At 32.9% G+C, this 19,780-nt stretch overlaps 1 long non-coding RNA gene across 1 annotated transcript; it reads right to left on the bottom strand.

Moving 5' to 3' along the window:
• Window positions 1–349: 349 nt before the first annotated feature.
• On the bottom strand, window positions 350–2,527 carry LOC111514699 (uncharacterized). Its single transcript, XR_012465503.1, has 2 exons — window positions 2,158–2,527; window positions 350–572 (listed from the first exon to the last, which is right to left on the bottom strand). It is a non-coding gene; the product is annotated as an uncharacterized lncRNA (long non-coding RNA).
• Window positions 2,528–19,780: the final 17,253 nt, after the last annotated feature.

Raw genomic sequence — 19,780 nt, 5'->3', positions numbered from 1 at the left:
ATTATGATTCTAGACATACGCCTACTTTTTGAAGCAAAGTTTGACTACTTGAGAACTATGAACGACGAATGTTCCATTATTTTTTCCTCTGCCGGAGATGAATGTGTCGAAGGTATTTTACGGGTTTGTCAACAGTGGTCTGAAGGTTTTCATGACTGACGTTTCGTCTACGACCGAGGTGAACATTATCAAAGGTGATTCATTAATTGTTCTCACTATGCAAACTACATCGCTTGAGGTTGACTTGAATTCCTAATATAGGAATAATAGTTCATTTGAAAAATCAATTTCACATTTTCGCTTCATACATTTAAAAATGTGATGCAGATATCTATGCATTGAAAAACAGTTTAAATTGAAAGATGTATATTTTTTTAGTGAACATTTGGTTTTAGGAAAGATTCTTGGGATTAATTCAAAAAGCATATGAATGAGTTCATAGTCGATTGAGATTTGCCTCTTCTGGTGACATGAGGTCATAACGTTTTGAATGAATTGAGGTCTTCATATTGTAATACGATCCATTATGGTGCTGATGAGGTAATAAGATCAGTGTCTTATTCCGAAACTTCCTGAAAAAAGTTTATTTTTAAACTAATTGCTCTCAACATTTTGTGTATGGATATGGAGAAGTAGAAAAACAAAAATCTTCCATTCCCAAAGACGTATTCCTCCAGAGAATATTTCTCTATCTGTTCAAATGAAAAATTTTTTCACATTTTTTTACAAAGATCGAATTCTGAAAATTATACAGCGTGACTCACGGTCGATGGTAGGTTAGACGTTTCTGAAAAACGCAAAGCATGATTTTTCTGAAAATTCCACCTCTCACATTTCCTTACCTGTTCTATTGATCTAAAATATTTTCAGCATTGCAGCGTTGCCACTTCTATCAAAAAGTCTTAGCAATTATATTTTTTTAAATAGGACACCCCGTATATTAATACATTTTTGGAATCGCTCTGATATTTTAATACTTTTTTGCTGATAATGTCTTATACCTATCTCTATCTGTTTTCGAGATGAAAAATAAATTGTGCCAAATATGGTCCAAACATAGCTTTAATTGAAATTAAGTACATTAGTACTTTCAATTCATGAAAAGTTGATATTTTGATGATAGTTTGGACAAACACGAAATATTCAAATAACACCAAGAAATCGACTCTATATCATACAGGGCGAGCTAAAATTACTATTATTTCCATTGTGCATAAAAGTAGTCGAAAGTTCATTTTTTCAAATGAAACCCCCTGAATATTACTCGATAAATTGAAAGATGGTGAAAAATGATTGAAGATGATATACATGTCCATATACCTGAATCGTCAAGTTTTCTTAATAAAACCGTTTTTGTGGAAAAATAGTTATTCACGTTTTACCTATACAAGTGTTGAAAGTGGCATTTTATTTTGTGAGTGGGGATTATTGCAAAACGAGCGTCAGCAAGTGGAGCAAACTCACGAGCCAAATAAAATCACTTTCAACAAATGTATCATACAATTTTTTTTGTATAACGTTACTGCTGATAACACACGATCTTTGGATTACAAGGCATATGTTACAACTAAATACGCCAACTCACGTTATTTTAAGGAGGATTATTGGTTAGTCATGAAGGACTTTCTACAGTTGGACTGAATACTACTTCGTCATCGTCAATAACTTCACAGAGATTTAATATTACCAATAGCACGAACTGCATGTGTGAACTTTTCTAAATGATTTTTTGGTAGGTGTTCTGATTGAAGTGTTTCTATCAAAGAGATTTTCAATAACAGTTGTACAAAAAATAATTTTTAAAGCATTTGATTTCTAGGTAGCCGTGGAAATATCAAGCTTATGACAGTTTGGTGACTTTTATAAGTAATTGATAAATGGTTATTGACGGTGTTTCAAAAAATCGCTAAAAATGAATGCAAATATTGATTATTCAAACGAAGTTATTATGAAATTATTTATTATACACGGACAGTGTGATCAAATCATTGCCAGAACTTGTAGAAAATTCAACCAAATGTATCCTGAATTAACACCAATGAACGAGAGGAAGTTTGTAAGATTACAAAATAAATACTGCATCAAATTTCGAAAAGTGGAAAGCATTGGAAAATTGGCGAAATTTGGTACGTCCTTCATGAACAATTAGTTACTTACAAGGTTTCTGGATATTCTCCCCCTTCCCGGCTGTGTTTTCTTCAACAGGTTCTGGAAGTGATTCCTTCACCTTTGTAGTCTCAAGTTCTTCATCACTTTTTGTGGTGTGATAATGACGAGACATTATTACTACTATCAATGTAGCGAAAATTGTCAAGTAGAATAGGTTTTTCATTTCAAGTACCTTTATCGTTCAACAATAGAATGAAACAAGTTCTGCAGTACAACTGCTGATTCAGTGTATTTTATATAAATCTTTTAGTAAACAATTTCCCGATGATTTCTTGTATTTCCAGTCTTTATCTCATCTTTTGTATATTTCGAAACTATTTGCAGATATTTTTCAGTTATTAAACGAAAGAAATTCAATGCTCACCATTTTTTTCTGTTGAAACAGTTCAAATCTCAATTGAATTCATATCATTTATCGATACTTGCAATGTAATTGTTTGTGAAATTTTACCTGAACCGGGAATATATCTCTTATCAGTTAATCAGTGATGAACCTCCGTATTTTTCACTATACTGTTAACTTGAGTATCTAAAAATGATTTCAGTCAAGGATAATTTCGCAAAAATAGTGCGTAATTTCAAAATTTTAATGGAGTTTGAGGCAACATTTTCATTCAAATATATAAATCTCAGTCTTGCCAAAGCGACACTCTCATGAAAATTTTGCATTTTCTCAAGTACTTTCTCTCTCTTACACAGACCATTTGTGTGTGCACCGTTTCGATTTTTCACCGGCTGTGTCTCATTCTGTGTACTGTAGTATTCACTAGAATGACAAAGATAGATGGGTAATATTCGCACTTCCATTCAATCCATCAATCAATCAATACAAATTTATTTCCATACATGTAAGCCATAACATGGCTTACATGTATTGGAATTGTCAATTGGATTTATCAATTGGAATTGTCAATTGGTAGAGTAGTACATTGAAATAAAATGAAAATTTTAATGAAAAAAAAAACACTAAAATTCACATCACGAATAGTTAATCACAGAGTATGAATTTTTATAAAATCACATATACTATGAAGACATTTTTCCATCAAAAAGTTCTTCAACTGATCTTTGAATGGGGACAATTTATTTGTATACTTCGTTTCTTCTGGAAGATTGTTGAATATTTTGAGGCCAAAATTATCAAGAGCACATGAAATTATTTTTGTTTTTGCCGAATTTACATGAAAATGTTGCATTTTTCTTGTTCCATGACAACGAATATCCGAATTGCGAGTAAAAGTGTTTTTATTTTCGAAAAACATCGACACACGTTTCGAAAATGAAGAGACACGGAAGCGTCAAAACACGAAATGTTTTGAAACTAGCTCTGTACGATTCCATGTTACAAACTCTCCCGATACATCTCAAAATTCGTTTTTATGCAATGAAAATATATTTCGCACCTGGTGCATTGCCCCTTAGGCAAATGCCATATTCAAGTCTCAATTCGACTTGGGCATAATAAATACTAACCATCTGTTCCACTTCTAGAACAGATCGTAAATTGATAGAGAGAAATTACAAAGAATTCAGTTTGGAAGATAATTGTTGGCAATGAAATTACTAAGAGAGATATTCATCCAGAGATACTCCCAAACACCTAACCTCTATATGTGTATTCTGCATATAGTCCGGTCAAATTAGAGTAAAAAATAAGAGTGAAGGTACATAAATTTACAACAAGTTGTAAATTCGTGTAATTGTTCAAAACATAGTTAAAAACAAGATTTTGAAGTTCCGATTGATTGCGATGCCTGAAAAAAAATGTATTCGAGGTCAAAGTTCAAAAATCTGTTTTTCGCGATTTTCAGGAAAACGGTAAGTTTTATCATAAAATAATTTCAAATAAAAATTGTAGATCATAAAATTCTCCACAAAAAATGTATCAATACTTTTTTTTCTTAGAGCCACCATTAGATACGACGAGTCAAAAAGTTGTAAAAGTTGTAATCGTCATTATATGCATAAGTATGCCACGTATATACATCTCTGCAGTTGTAATTTAAGTAAAAATATTTTTCTATTGTGTACATAAGTATAAATATAAGAATACCAGGTAGAATGAAATCCAGTTCCTTAATTTGTACGCTAGTGTAACCTTGAGCCAAAACAGCAACATCTTCATCTTCCGATATTCTATTTGATGAACTTATGACAGTTTTCCTATCAGTCAACAGAAATTTCTTGCAAATTCTCACAACAAATCTCGGTTCATTTCAATGTTGAAGAATAAGTTTATTGGCGAAAATATATTGGTTAAACAGGCTTATAACGCTGCCGATGTAGTGATTATTGAAACAGCTATAGAGCAATTCAATTTGACAAATACAACTCTTGTTGTTGGTGAAGATGTAGACTACGCGTACTTCTTACTGCTCGAACTCCACCTGAAAAAACTATTTTCTTTCTAAAGCCAGGAAAAGCACAAAGTCGAACCGAAATATATTCGTCAAAAAGTTTATCTACTTTTGCAAAGGGTCAAAATCATGTACTATTTTTACACGCAATAACTGGCTGTGATACGACGTCTGCATTTTACAGGAGGGGTAAAGCAACAGTCTTTAAGATTTAGTTTAATGTGCTGAAGTTTTCAAAAAAAGTGATTCGGCTCAACAAGAAATTATCACCAACGGGATTCAGTTTCTTCTTTCTATGTACAAAGCTCCGAAAAAACCACCTGCTTAGATAAGTATCGATATGCATGTTTCGTAAAAACACTGAAAATAAGAAACAGATGCAATTAGCTTACCTTCCTCTAACCTCAGTTGCTGCTCATCAACATCTTTTTCGGGTATATTACCAAGTTCAAGTGTGGCTTGGTTATCAGCTAGACCCAAAAGACTGGGGTTGGAAGTTGGTCGACAATGCATTAGAACCTATTCAGACTTGCTCCTACTTGCGCCGGAAAAACTGCTGAACACAATTTTTTGCAACTGTAAAAAGAGATGCATCGCTAAATGTGGTTGTAAAAAAGTTGGACTGTTGTATTCTCTGGCATGTACATATTGTCAAGGCCAGTCATGTTCTAATGCTGAATCACCAATAGTGGAGGATTCATTTGATACCAACGAGGAGGAAACATGCGATACATCACTCTTGACGCAGTTTACCTACACCCAGGATGAACATCAAGAAGAAGAAGAGGATCAAGAAGAAGAAGAAGAAGACCAAGAAGATGAACGACGAAAAGAAGTATTTGAAGGTTATGATTCAGATGAATGAATTTTTTACATTTTTTAATTTCAATCGCTTTTATAATTTCCAAACCTTCCTAATATATTTTATTATGCAAGTTTTCAATTTGACAGAATCTCAACAGACATGTGGAATAGGCCTACTGGGGAAACCACGTTAAAAAAACGCGCTAAGTACACTACCTCATAGGTGGCGTGAAAACGTGTGCATATAATGACGATTACAACTCTTACAACATTTTGACTCATCGTATCTCAGAAACGGTGGCTTTAAAGCAGTTTCAAAAATCAAGTTTCATGCAACATACATTGCGGGCAAAGTGGACACATTCGCACGCCATTTTCTAAATATAATATTTTACGTACAACCAATTGTGGTATCTACTGTTGAGACATATGAATTCAAAGCTAGAAACATGTTGTTTTGCACGATTGATGTACAATTCACTTTACCTAGGTCTACAATGAAATAAAGCGAAACATGTGATGCACTTACCTAACATCAGAGGATCGAAAAAGTGGAAAATTTGCGATATCTCGGTTAGCTTGCGTCTGAGCGGCACCAAACTACAACACAATAACAGCGGCTGCCGGGCGAGTAGTTGAGACTATTGCCGCGAGGCAGCAGCACTATACAGGGAAGAAAACTCCAAGTGGCAATTTTGCCCGCAGTGGCCACTATGCCCACCCTTCCCCTATTAAGCAAAAAAAAACCTGGAAAGAAATTACAATGGAATGAAAATTAGGCAAAAAATTAAAATTGAACAATTGAAATGAAATAAAATAATAAAAATTGAAAGACTTCAAGTCAAGCTTTGGGTGATGACAGTCATCAGCCTAAGACGATTGTGGATACTAACAATCGAAACGTCGTGAAGTAACTTGGATTGAAATCTTTCAATTTTAATTTTTTTATTTATTTTTAATTGTTCAATTTTTTTGATTTTTTGCTCAATTTTTATTTTACATAAATGAAATACATATATCATTGAAAATTGAACAATACTTATCACTAATGAAAAAATAAAATAATTCATTACAACAAAGAAACATATCAAATTCAATGAAAACTAAAAAGAGAAAATCCGTAAGATTCCAGACGCTGAACTCATGTTGGCATTTTTGCCTTCGTGGTAAACGACAGCGAATAGCTATTGTCTCTCTGTTGGAGACTGTGTTTCCGACGATATCAAAGTCGAATTCAAAATCAAAAGCCTTGATAATCTTCATGCAACCGTCGTTGCTGTATTTGAAAAACTTCAGATGCAAAATACGGATAACGGAAAGTTTGCAGAGCGTAATTTGCTCTCAAGCTTTGACCTTCTCGTTTGTTTTCGACGAAGTCACTCCCTCTAAAATATTCTTGGAGACAAGTACCTTAAGCGCTTCTCTGACGGTCTTCACTTTCTCAATGCTGAGTGGCAGGGTGAGGAAAGGCTGGGTATTCTCGGTAATGTGGTCCACGTTGCGATGAATGCTCGACTTTAGTTGCCCCCCGAAGATGTCACTTATCGGTGTATTGGTGAAGTCGATCCTTCTGGTTGGATGTCCTTTATTTTTCGATTCTATTATGTTCCATACATTATTTGAATCATTGCTCAAAGCAGAGTCAACGAGAGGTTTTTCATCTTCAATATAATATTCATTGTCAACCACCTTCAAACAAACGTTAAAACAGTGAGTTGTTATCCAGTATCAACATCTCTGTTAGTACCATCTCAAATATGAACAATTGGCAAGTGAGGTACTGATCATTCACTGAATACATCTTCATTTATTGTTGTTCGAACATATTGTGGAGAAACTAATTAATGAGTAATACGTGTGCGAACACTTGCATTATAAATCAGGCAATTGAGCGATAACAAGAGAAACAAGCCAAACAAGTCAAATAATTGTTTTAGTTCAGTCTAAAGTTTTATTGAGGTGTAACTAACTACAAGTATTCAAAGTCCTAGTTTTGTTTTATTTAATGAAGTTTACTCCACTTATTTGAAAGAAACACTATATGAGCGTAACAGTTATTTCAGAGATTGTTTTAGATTCGATGGATTCACTCTGCGTTCTCACATGATATTTAAATTAATTATGATGCTTCCAAAAATCTTCCTGGAAGTAACAATAATAAGCGTAGTATCTCCACTCTGAGAGAATATTGTGTCAATATTTTGAGCAATCTTCTGTTGGTTGTTCACAAATTTTCCAGAGGTTCATCGGATATACCTATGTTGAATCAAACTAAAACATATTTTTATGAGTTTCATATATTTACTGATCTCTTGCTTTACAATTTACGAATAATAGCAGCGGCATGAACTTCCTGAACAGTATCCGAATGAGTATCCAAATACTCTGCAGAATATTGCACATAGGTAACCGTTGCAAGATTCTTCAACACCTGTAATAGGATACAATTGAGAATGGACAATACGAGTAATTCTTTTAAAAGTTTGTTTCGAAACTTTTTATTGATACTGAGAGAGAAATATAGAACTTTATGTCGACTCTTGAGAACAGGTCATCAGATATTGAGTTCATTATGATTTTCAATACAATGAGGAGCTTCAATTTTCAAATGCATAGGACATGCCCAAAAGTTTTCATTCAAATTGAAGAATACCATTCCATTCAGATATATTCCCAACAGCTTCCAAGATTATTGAAAAGCGATGGAGCAAGTTGATAGTTGAAGTTGAGAATCGTAGCGACTGGAGAAATGTACAGTAAAATGGAATAACGGGGTCCTTCAGTCAAAAATTAAAAATGAAAACTCTGCTTTACTTTGCCAAGCTTTTGCTACTAATGGGAAGCTTCTTCAGGGCCTATAATTTATTGAGTTGTGGATTTTTTTGCCAATGAAGAACATTACAAATCATACTTACAGTAAAAATGAGTGAAAGACAATTAATTGTCTATATATATATATATATATATATATATATATATATATATATATATGTATATATATATATATATATATATATATATATATATATATATATATATATATATGTATATATATATATATATATATATATATATATATATATATATATATATATATATATATATATATATATATATTTGGTTTCGTTGGTTCAGCAGTCAAATAATGTGAAAAAACTTTCGAGAAAACGGTTTTTATTTACAATATTTGCCAAGCTTTCGCTTTGTTTTAAAGTTTCTTCAGGGCTGTCTAAAATACAATTTGCTTTTATTTTAACAGAAAAAGGTTAATATTGATACTTACAGTTAATATAAAAAAAAAATAAGAACATTGTATAAAATAATTGTAGAAAGTTTGTAAAAAACTTTTGTCAAAAGATTGAATTTAAATTGACTCAATAGTTGTCAAAATTGATATAACTTGTTTTGAAAAACAAAGAGTTGATGTTCATGGAAATATATAGTTATTTTTGATTCATAACAAAATGTCAGAGAAAATTCGTGTTTGACTTAACAAATTGAAAAAAGAAATACATGATGGAAAATTCTGCCCTATATATGAGGCATTGGCATCTACAAGCACTTGGGCTTGTAGATACAAGATTTTTTCAATTCGTTCCGTGGTGACTTATTTATAAATGAATGCAAATTGTTTTTTGTTTTGTATGCTACATTTATGCCTTGTTTTTGGAAGAAACTGAACGCGAATCATCTCATAGAAACACTTCCAATACCAGAAAAATCTGGAAATTTCACACATGCAACCAAAAAGTATGAAATTAATTATATTGGAAACTACATAAATCAAAAAACATCTTGGTAATAGAAACAGTATTGTTTCGAATGATCAGATATATATATTTATAATCCTCCAATTATTAATGATGTTATAAGTAATTTCCCAAATGCCTTCAAATACCTCTCTCCACCTACCGATGCAGTTTTTAGTATTTGGGGAGATGACATCATATACGTAGGTTGGCTTATAACTCGCTCAGAAGACACAGTGTTCGAAAGAGTGAAGTATTATTTTAACCCTACCCATTCAATTAAAATAAATTGACACTTATTAGAAGCTGAAACTGTAGAACGAATGAAAACTGAATTGAAGGGGTTATATTTTTAGAAGTGAATAATTTTCTTGGGGAAGAAAGTTTTTGGTTTTTCTACTACTCCATCTTGATACAAAAAAGATGAGGTAATCTTCCAAAGGAAGGAAGGAAGTAATCCATTTGAAAATAAGTAATTCTATACATGGATGTGTAGATTATGCAAAGAAATAACTTTCAGAAAGTAGCTCTTTCAGGAGCTACTTTCATATAAACATTGAATTACCCGAAAGAAAAAAATTCTTTCGAAACAAATACTTCTATATGAACACTGAATTATACAGAAGATACTTTTCTCTACTCAGTTTGTATTTCAAACACTCATTGTGGAATAAAATCAGATATTTCACATGAGTTCTACTTTAAATGAATGGTAACAAATTGAACTTACATAGAATTCTGGCTTTCTCACTGGTATACACCGATGTTTTGCCTTGAGACACTTGCCCTAAGGCTCTTCAGTACCAAATTGAATAATATTATAGAAAATACACATAATTCATTCATGAATTACGATTTTTAATGTCACGGAATAAGCTCATTCCGTGTATAGAGATGGAAGATTCCCTCATCTTTTTTTGTATCGAGATGGAATAGGAGAAAGCCAAAAACTTTCTTTCCCAAAAATAGAATGAAAACTATATCGTTTCAAATCCAACACCCCAAGGATTTTCCTACAGTGCTTGTGCCTCTATTAAACATCGGTCCAGTCACCTGGATTACATTTGAAATTTTCCTGAAAAGCCAAAAAAAATTCACGATAATTGCAATTGGGAGTATATTACATAAAACATTTTAATTCGATATGATTATCCGTCAGTGAATGACTTATAAACAGTAGCAACTCCAAAATACACACACGAATATTTTATATCCCTTCGCTGCACATGTTCTGGCACAGGCATCGCAGAAGGTTTCCTTTTCATCTGTAATAAAAACAATGAGTTGTTATCTACTGCTGGCAAAAGGGAAAAGTTGAAAAGTACGGTACTAATCATCTACTGAAAGTATCTTTATTCATCGTTGTTCGACAATATTGTGAGGGAAATAACTGATGAATTATAAATGTGTGAACACAGCTAGAAAAATGGTGAATGCGGGGAATGCTGTAGCGGCTTTAGGCAGATTATATAAAGTAATACTTCACTCTCTATTGATAATGTGATATTATTATTGTAGACAATAGCACACACAAGATTGTTGAGCTCTCTTGCATTGTGATTACTCCATTATGTTCATAGTGTCTTTGTATTGTAATTTTATCGGTACCTATATTATTTTAAAAAATGGCGGATGCGCGAGGTGTTCCAGTAAAAATTGTTTGATTCAATTCTAAAGTTCTAACAAGGTATAGCTACGAGTATTTTGTATTATCCTAGTTTTGTATTATTCAAAGAAGCTGTGAGACACTTTTTTGAAAGAACAACTTCATAAGTGTAACAGTTCTTTCAGATATTGTTTCAGACTCGATGAATTCATTTTGAGTTCTGACATGAAATTGAAATGAATTATAAAGCTTTCAGAAATCTTTCTGAATATAACAATAACAACGGTAGTATGTCCACTATGAGATGTGAACATCTGTAATATGATAGAATGGAGCTTTAGCGCAATTTAGGACGATGATCCATTCAATAGTTCGTTTAAAAACTACTTATGAGAAAAAAATGCAGAACATTGGGTCGACTCTCAAAAAGAGCACAACGCTCAATATTATATTTCATAATAATTGCGAAAACATTCCGGTGAAACAAATTATGAAACTGTATCTCTCCCAGACATGTTGTCAGTGTGTTTATAAAACAGCTATGTGTAGGAAATTGGCACCGTTTAATGAAACATTATAGTTCTCATTGATATTTTGTGAGGCCTTCTACAAACACAACAACACAGTTTTATAAACATTTCGGCTATTACTATGAATTTTTCTAACACTCTCAAGAAGTAGTGTTGTAAAGATAGTTATAAAATGATTGAAATACGCTTTTATAAGGGTTTTCCAGTAGTTCCAAGTGAGCGTTATAAAATATAATGCAGCCTATAACGATAACGATATAATAAAGAAGTGTTCAAAATGTTTTCTTGAAGGCGCAAGAACTTATTTTGTATTGTACATTAGGAAAATATGATTAATATGTCACCAACTGAAAACTAACAAATAGAAAAGTTGAAGTAATTTTAATAATTTTACTTTTGTACTGATAAAACCGTTGAAGACATTGTTTATGCTTCAGAGATGGATATTTCAACTACGAATTAAATTTTATTGACAAATATATAGCCTATTATTAGCAAATTTTAAGCGGGCCACTATTTTAATTAATGTTTTTGGAAAAAATTATTGATTATAATACAATTCACTCTGTCGACGTGGAATTGGCCGCGGTGGTAGTGCGCCCGACTCACGATCGGAAGGCCGTGGGTTCGATTCCCGCCTCGACCAGATATTTTTCTCGAGAGAATTTATCTGGTTGAACCTGGGATGATTCTGCAACCGTGTTAGGAATTATACGTTAAAAGGTAGGACCTCGTTAGTCCTTAGTTCGCACAAGTTTCTCAACGTCTGAGAGTTGTCGTTCGTATGGGGGCGACAGCTGATTAACGGAAAAACAGATTGTAAACATATTTTATTAATTTTCTAGTCGTGAACTCGACTCAGTTTGATCTAAATGACATAATCCGATAATATCTATGTAGTTTTTAGCTGAAAATGTCATTATATGCGGTATTTAATATTTTCAACTCATCTAATGTAAGTGTTCCGAATTGCTACCATTTTCAAATGGAGTCGTTCTATAAAATAACAGCAAGCATTTTAACGTGTTTAAGCTACTATGCTACACCTATACAACTGTTGAGAAACACGAAGTACTAGGAGTGATTGTATTGCTTCAGAGTCGGATTACTTTTAAAGCTTTAGAATTCTACAAAAGTGCTTGTGAGAAGATATGATTCATCATGTCTAGTTTGGATAAATAGCATTTTTCATCAATTATAAAGACCGAGTTTCGAATGAGTTTCAGGCTAATGATTTGAGGGTATAAATACATGATGCTCCACTTAAATCTACGGATTTTAATGTTTTCAGCAAGAACAAAATTGTCTGAAACGACAACTTTTCTTATTTTTTTTTTTCAATGACCAATATTTCACGACATTATTGGGTATATAGCGAGAGGGACGCGAGTCAAATAAAACTGATAAATTATACTTCATTACACGACCTCTTGAATCAATGTCAGCTGGTTCTTCGTAATAGCTGCAATTAAGTTTTGGTGACAGCGAATATATATTATTGTTTTGGAATTGTAGTGAATATGCCACAGTAAAAAATAGTTGGCAAATTATCATTGAAGTGATAATATGTTAATGAAAAAAAAACTGTGTTTGAAAGCATTCCGATGAAATAATTCCATTAAAGCTACAGGACGCAGTTATAAAATGAGCTTGAAATAGTTTTATGAAGATTACACAGACCTTGCAGAAGAGTACTATAACACCGCTAAGAAACAATCCACTTTTATAGGAAAATATATCATTATAAAGTAGTTTTGAAAATATTTCTGTGATAATTTCGTGAGTATTTTAAAAGTTATTTAATTTAATCTTTTGATCGTTTTTATAACAAGTTTATGAAACACTTTTATCGCTTACAACTGTATTGTGTTCACGGCTCGTCTAATGTAATCAATTAGCATTTTGGAAGCAATTTTAAAATACCAACAAAATAAAACCGTTGCAGTCCCATCAAATCATAAAACAGTTTTGCACTAGCATAATGCATTTATTTACCTCGTTATGTGATCTACTGAAGAATGTTTTATGTTGTGGTAAATGACAAATCATTATTATCAGTTCATATCAAGTTAACTATGAATTTGAATACAATAAGCAGTTACATTATTGAAATATCATAGGTTTGTCCATGAGTTTTCATCCAAATTGAAGGATAATACCATTCAGACATAATCCACGATTATTGAAAAAGTGATGGAACAATCTTTTTTATTCATGTTATATGAAATATAGAATGTTGGGTTTTTCACATTTGACTAGAAAAAAACACGAAAAAGTCTGTGAAATTGCGTGTTTCCATCCATGTCCGTTGGGGGACTTCAAAATGAAATGATATTGATTGGAAAATTTGGGAACTACTAGTACATTGGTCCGACTACACGAGGTATTGAAAATCGTTTCAGAGAATTCGCGGCCTATATTCGATTTCGTAGACCAGAAAAGTCTAGTGTTGCCAAAGAAAAGACCCTACAGTGTTTGGCTACTTTTTGAAGCAAAGTTTGACTACTAAGGAACTGTGAACGATGAATGTTCTATCATTTACTGCACTGCCGGAGATGATTGTGTCAAAACTATTTTACGGGTTGGTCGACCGCGGTCTAGAGGTTTTTATAACTGACGTTTCGTCTACGACTGAGGTGAACATTATCAAAGCTTATGAGTCAACGGTAATAGTGCTCCAGTTGTTCCCAATATACATACATTGCTTAACGTCGACTTGAAATTCCAATAGGACCAATAGTCAAGAAACACCTCATAAGAGAAGTCAATTTAACAGTTTAACGCTCCGTACAGTTTGAAATTTGATGGAGATATCTATTCATTGAAAAAGTGTTCGAATTGAAAAAGATATATTCCTAAAGGAAAGTTTAGGTTACAGGAAAAAATCCTAGGACTGAACCGAATAAGCGTATGAATAAATATTTTTACGCATTGTCATCTTGGAATGAGAAGATTTGCCTCTTTTGGAGATATAAGATCGTAATATTATGAATGAATTGAGTTCTTCATACTATGTCATCCATAACGGTGCTGATGAAGTAATAATATTCCGAAACTTTGGAGTCTGCTTTTGAAGATAATAGTGTTCGGTGTGAGTGAAATTTCATTTTGTCATTCTTTCATATATTATATTGTATAGGACTCCTGTGAATGATGTCTGTTCAAAAAAAACTGTTTAAAATTCGTTTTACCGTTAATCAGCTGTCACCCCATACGAACGACAACTCTCAGAAGTTGAGAAACTTGTGCGAGCTAAGGACCAACGAGGTCTTACCTTTTAACGTGTGATTGCTAACACGGTTGCAGAATCATTTCAGCTTCAACCGGTGGGAATCGAACCCACGGCCTTCCGATCGTGAGTCGGGCGCACTACCACCGCGGCCAATTTCAAATATATAAATACGACTTTTTTTGTGGTGTGATTCAATGTTCACGTGGAAATAGTTGTTACAAGAGGGCTTTTCCTATACAAGATCTACTCATCTCTGTGAAGACTTTGTTTTGCTTTATTCATTATTTCAAGAGTTTTCAACAACTTTTGTATGAATACGATAGAGACTAGAGAAGTAGAGAGTGGAGAAAACAAAAATCCTCTCACTTTCAACAACTAGTATCCCCTAAATATATACCTCGTTAAATTCAAAGAAAAACTTTTCACAAAGATTGAACTCAATAGCAAACAATCACCTGAAATCAATTAATGGAAATTCATGCTAGCTAGATAATGAAATGAAAAATTCATTTTGAATGTGATGAAAACAAAAACGTTTGTTTTTAGAGTATAATCTTCATAATTTATTTTTCGGTATATACTGCATCAAGTTTTGAATAGTCGACAGCGTCAAAATTAATTTTTGTTACATCCTCCATAAGCTATTATTTACTTACCAGGTTTTTGGATATTTATTTCCTCACCCCCTGTGTTTTCTTCAACGTGATCTGGCAGGGTTTCCTCCACCTTTGTAGTCTTGAGTTCTTCATCGCTTTTTGTGGTGTGATGATGATTAGACATGCTTATTACCACCAAGGTAGCGAAAATTGTCAAATAGAGTAAGTTTCTCATTTTGAGTACCTTTATTCTTCAACAATAGAATAAAACAAGTTGTGAAGTACTGGAGCTGATCCTGTATATTTTATATAAATCTTCAAGTAAACAATTTTTTAATGATTTCTTGTATTTTCCGTTGGTATCTCATTTTTTCTAAATTTCAAAACGTTTGTAAATATTTTTCAGTTATTGAACGGAAGAAATTCAATGCCTACGTTTTTTTCTGTTGAAATAGTTCAAATCTCAATTATATTGATATCATTTATCAAGACCTGCAATGGAATTGTTTGTGAAATTTCACCTGAACCGTGAATATATTCCTTATCAGTTCATCATTGATCAACCTCCATAGACTCCACTATATCGTTCATGCACTTGAGTATCTAAAAATAAATTATTGATACGGTCAATTTTCTTCAGGTACCTGCAATAGGTACCCAAATTACCAATTATTTACCAATACTTTATCTGAATTACCAATACTTTATCTGAGATACGAAACAATAATTGTTAAGCTACTATAACATATCAAAATCACTGACCGTTGATCCAAAAATGCTACTTGTGGATTGCTCCAAATCCCAGCGGATTATAATTCAAATATCAACATTCGGAACAAAAATATTGAACAATAAATTCGATCTGAAATAAATTTTTTTGCTGTCAACAAAAATCTGGTTATCAAACTCTCTTGAAGGATGAATTCAATGTAAACAATGCAAAGTTTTCTGAATCATTTTTATTACTCAAGAGGAATGAGAATGCAAAATTCAGATTTACACTGTTACACTCAAATCATAGGCCATCAGAAGTTGAATCTGTTGAAGTATATTTCAGGATTAATTACAAACGCAAACGGTTCCCCAACATCGTCCGCCATTTTTTTTGTTCAATCTGCACGATCTTGCGCAAAAGTCATCTTCACAAACTGCTCTAACTCCTGACAATTAAAAAAGAGTTACATGCACTGTCATCACAAAAGTAATCAAGTAATTGGCGAACATTTCGAATTTACCCATGCCAAAAACTATAAATGGAAAAAAAATCAGCGAAACTTTCGAAAGAAGTAGCCACCTTCAGGAAATAATTACAATTGAGGTTGGAAATCATCTCTGATATCTTTTCGAATATGGTGGATTCGATTAATTTTCATGAGTTGATTCGAAATCAGCTCTCACCATCAGCAGGTTTTTTTATCACAAAATATACAAAATTGTTCAATGTCAGTTCTCAGTTTCATTCCACGTAAACATTTTTTTCTAACGGAAACTCTCTGTAGATTTTCCGTGTAAGTTCGATAATAAAAGCGTTTGATAATAATTTTTGTGAAGCAGAAACCACTGAAGTCATGAGAGGTCAATAACAAGAATTTTACTGATCACACTCTACATTATTATTTTATATGATAATCAAAAAATCGCAAAGAGACCTATTTTTCATGAAGAGGAACAAACAAAAAATTCCTCCAGTACCAGTAGTCACTGCACTCCAAATAAGCCCCTTTTTTTCATTGGCCAATCTGCATAACTATGTGATCAGTTCATTTGGCCTATTTCTGAAAAAAAATGTGGAAGAAGAAGAGATGAAGATCAAGATGAAGAGATATCACCTTTTCGAAAGGAAGTGCATATCTGTATCCTTTTATAATTTGATGAATGAATGGGGAGGAGAATAAACAATTACCGATTCAACAGTTAGCAGTATTTTCATCTTCAGTTTCATACCTTTTCTTCGTACCGCAAGTAGATATCAAAAAAGAGAATACGTCGAAATCACTACTGACAAGAATAAATATAGTTTAAAAAAACTAAAAAACACGCTTTTAAAGAACATCGAACTAAAAAGTTAAAAATATTTTTCTTTAAATAAGCTTAAAACAATAACGAACGAAAAATACTAGTATAATTGTGAAAAAAGCGACAGGCGCCTGATATACAAAAATATGGCACAAAGCGCCCACGCTTTTTTCACAATAATACTATTATTTTTCGTTCGTTGTTGTTTTGAATTTATTTAAAAAAAATATTTTAACCTTTTTAGTTCGATGTTCTTTGAAAGCGTGTATTTAGATTTTAAAACTTCCACTTCTCCATTGAGTTCTATAATATCATATAAATGACCCTCAACGTCTTCAGTGTGACCTGGATAAGAATAGACTAGCTACCAAGTCACCAACTACTGTTAAAAATATAAATATTTTCATTTTGACTCACAATATGGCCTAGAAAACAAACGACACTGTTTTATTCTCGTTATATCTTTAATTTATGACAGGATGCAGATACTTGTTTTCAATTGATATGCTTCAATGACTTCATCAACTTTTAATTATTCCTTGAATATATTTCATATCTGAAAAGTTTTTGAGATAATAATTCATTTTTAAAGGTGACTGTAACCTCCAATGAATAAATATAATTTTCTGAATATGTGTCTACAAACCTGTTACAAAAATTGTTTATAGTAGTAATATTTCTAATGGGTTATATGCATTGCTATACTGTGTCAAAACCTTTGATCGACTTCATTACTATTGACCAAATTGTGTAAACTTTCATGGTCGGGGATAACTGTGCCAAACTTATTTTTCATGGTACTTGGTTGTGGTCTGTAGGTATGCCTAAAGTTTCGTCTACTACTTCGGTAGACATTGTCAAAAGGTAACGATAAAAGTGCTCGAGCTGTTCTCAATGCAGAAACAACAATACTGGAATTTGTCTTCGTGTTTCTAGCTCATCTGGCTCATCTAGGTTATCTCGGGTTAGAGATATCACTAAAGTCACCACGGGGCAACTTCAGCAACATGCGTGACAACCGGGTCCAGTACTCGATAGAGATGATAATTTAGCAAGTGGATATGATATAATCAAAAGCAGGGAAAATTCATGGACAAAGCACTCAAAAATATGCAAATCGCATAACATGGAACGCTCACCTACAGATTAGAGCAAAAAGAGCATATGTGGCTTATGGGCAGTGTCGGAGGACAGTGAGACGCGCAAGGGGTATTTCACCCCGTGTGGTCACCTGGATCTACACTGCAATAATAAGACCTATGTTAACGTATGGAGCCATTGCATGGGGAACGAAGGTTCTACAAGCAACGGCATTCCAAAAATTATATCAAATAAAATGATTGGCTTGTTTAAACATCACAGGAGCCATGATAACAACATCAACCGCGGCAATGGAATTAATTACTGGTGTGACCCCTCTGGACTTGTACGTTAGGGAGGTTGCGTTATTAGCCATGTTACGATTGCACATGATTGGTGTGAACCACGAAGTAGAAATGTGTCAATTGAGGCTGAGCCCATAGCAAGAAGCGCTTACTGCGCACCTTTCCTGTCTTCTATAGATAATAAGTAATCGACGGATTCATCTTGCTTGATTTCTCTGAGGGTGATATGTGCGAAAGTATGGCTAACAACGTTTTGGCCAACTCAAAATAACCCTACCATTTGTGGTACACACTCTTCGTTGAATAAACTTCTTGTGTGTTTTGAAAAAACATTTACTTTACATAAAATCATATTATTGAACCGTCTCGAAACTAATATTTTCAATGAATTCAACCTGCAATGAATCAAATTCAAACTGAGCGGCCCCTTCTGCGTAGTCAGCCCTTTCAAAGTGTTTTAAGAATTTCGTGTTTTGGATGAAAAATCTATCCCGCATATTTTCTTTATTCTTTTACTACCAGCTAGTTTCACAAAAATTGCATGAGGGTTTCACCAGGTCACTAATTTGCGATGGGCTAACGAATCCTTAAAAAGTTTCTGAAATTTGTTCTGTTTTTCTCCTCTTCATAAACTCGTTTCTAGTGCAGAAGTATGGAACAAAAGTTAGGTTAGCCGTTCAATTTCAATAGTATATTCTTCGAAGAACTCCCCAACTAGCAATTTCGTATTTTATAATAGTTGCGGAAACGTTTCGGAGAAACAAATTATAAAACTACATTTCTCCCAGAAATGTTTTCGATGCGTTTATAAAACTGCTATAAATAGGAAATTGGCACCGTTTTATAAAACATTATAGTTATTATCAATATTTCGTAAGGCCTTTTACAAACACTACAAAACAGTTTTATAAACATTTTGGAAGTTACCATAAAATTTGTCTAACACTCTTAAAAAGTGTTTTGGAAAGATTTCCCTTAATGCAACATATTTAAGCGATAACTATAAAATAATCAGAAGACAGTTTTATTACAGTTGTTTAGTAGTTCCAAGTAGGCGTTATAAAATATAATACAGCCGAAAACGATAACAATAAAATAAAAAAGTGTTGAAAATGTTTTCTTGAAGACGCAAGAAGTAATTTTGTATTGGACATTAGGAAAATATAATTGATATGTCACCAACTGAAAACTAAGAAATAGAAAGGTTGAAGCCATTTTGAAATTTCACTTTTGCACTCATAAAACTGTTAAAGACATTGTTTGTGTTTCGAAGATTGATATTTTTACTGCAAATGAAATTTTATTGACGAATATATAGCCTATTATTAGCAAAATT

Source organism: Leptinotarsa decemlineata, unplaced genomic scaffold (assembly GCF_025532065.1).
Source record: "Leptinotarsa decemlineata unplaced genomic scaffold, Ldec_3_MD MMD2_tig00001064_RagTag_RagTag, whole genome shotgun sequence".
Taxonomy (NCBI): domain Eukaryota; kingdom Metazoa; phylum Arthropoda; class Insecta; order Coleoptera; family Chrysomelidae; genus Leptinotarsa; species Leptinotarsa decemlineata.
This window is presented reverse-complemented; position numbering and strand designations above follow the sequence as displayed.